Here is a 1813-nt window from a genome sequence, read left to right as displayed (position 1 = left end):
TTGCTAAATAAACTTATCTTTGCTTTATCGCAACGTTGTAGAAAATCTTCCGTTTAACTAAAAAGTTTTGCTTGTTACTGTGTATTTTTAAAAATTTTACATATGCAGTGAAACTGTGAAAAAAGAAGACGATTGTTAAACTCATGTTAAAATATTAAATGCTGCACTGAACACAGAAAAAAAATTTGCGCAGTGTACACAGGTTCATTTCATTTTTAATTATCATGGTAAAACCAGTTGCAAAATAACGTCTTTTTATTTAAATATTCTTATGGGTCCCAACTCTCACTGTATATGAAATTGATTGGTCTTATCCATACATGATGATTTAGAATTACCGAAAAACAGTCGTACTAAAAAGAAGATAAGTCCAAAGAACAACTATTTAAAAAGTAAATAGTCTACCTAGCTAACCATTCTCCGTTAACATTGTTAAACACTGACACTGACTTCTCCTCATGAAATTGAAATGGATAGTCTAGGAAACATACTGTATTAATGTACTCTACTGCATAAAATTTGTGAACATTTAATGATTTGTACGCTTTGAACTCCCTTTCAGACTGAAAGGGACTTTAATACCGAGGGATTGTCTGAATTCCACTCTAATATATATTCTATTCTCTTTGTCTTCTTCCGTCTAGTTCACACTATAGTGAACACGGGGATAAATCAAAATACACTTTGTACAGTACAAAAACGGAATGTGAAAAAAACATCATTAGTTTGTTTACATATTGGTCTGTAGGAAAGAAGTAATGCATTATATGTGGAAAACAATTACTGAAGAAAATGAGATAAATGACTAGATATTCATCAGTGGCATGACATCCGGAGATAGATAGATAAAACAACAAATAATCTTTTTTTCGAGACTTTACTGCGGCATATTATCTTAGTCATAGTTGGGCAATTATAATCCAGGAATCTATATAAGAAAGTCCTGGGAAAAAATGTTTTTGGAGAAAAAAACCTGGAAATAAAAACTTTTGAAAAAAGTCCGAATTTTATCAAGTCCTTGGAAAAAAATGGCGCTGGAAATAAAGTCCTGTGTTTTGGATTCCTGGGACTTTTTTTCCTAAAACAGTATATAGGGGCTGCCAATAAAGTTTCAGGAAATAAGATCTCAGGAAAAAAAGTCCTGAAGAAAATAAATCCGAGGAAAAGAAATACCTAGAATTGTGAATCATGCATTTTGACTTGTTAAAAGACTTTTTTTCCGAGGACTTTTTCGTATAAAATCATACTGGAGCCAGAAAAAAGTCCTAGAAAATAAAGTCTCGAATAGGACTTTATTTCCGGAGACTTTTAATAAAAGGGCTTTTTTTCACAGGACTTTTTTAGTGTGAAATTTTAGGACTTTTTTCCGGAAACTTTTTTCCAAGGACTTTTTTGGCGGTTACCATAATCCAGCAACGTTGCAAGAAATTCAGAACTTATATGATTATTAATCTTTTTTTTAAACTAAAATATTTGCTGTTTCAAATTATATTCACGCTCATGGGTTGCCTTCTGCTTCTTTTTCAGCTTTCATTCTAACTTCATTCTATCAGTAAATCTCAATACACTGTTGAGCATAATTGCTCTACCTTGATCGGTAAGATGCAGATTGCAGGCATTTGCTTTTCTCCGGTTCACGCCTGTCTGAGAATTTGTGAACAATGTTCACAAGGTGTTCACTACTGTCTCGTTTTCCTGCTCTTGATCAAGCACCTCAAAATGCGAAGTTAAGTTTGTTCTGCCTGTTGAACATATATTTGTTGATCCTGTTTATCTTCTATAACTGCATAGATGGTTTGCATAGCATTCAGGT

This window comes from Eurytemora carolleeae, unplaced genomic scaffold (genome assembly GCF_000591075.1).
Source record: "Eurytemora carolleeae unplaced genomic scaffold, Eaff_2.0 scaffold474, whole genome shotgun sequence".
NCBI lineage: Eukaryota > Metazoa > Arthropoda > Copepoda > Calanoida > Temoridae > Eurytemora > Eurytemora carolleeae.
This window is presented reverse-complemented; position numbering follows the sequence as displayed.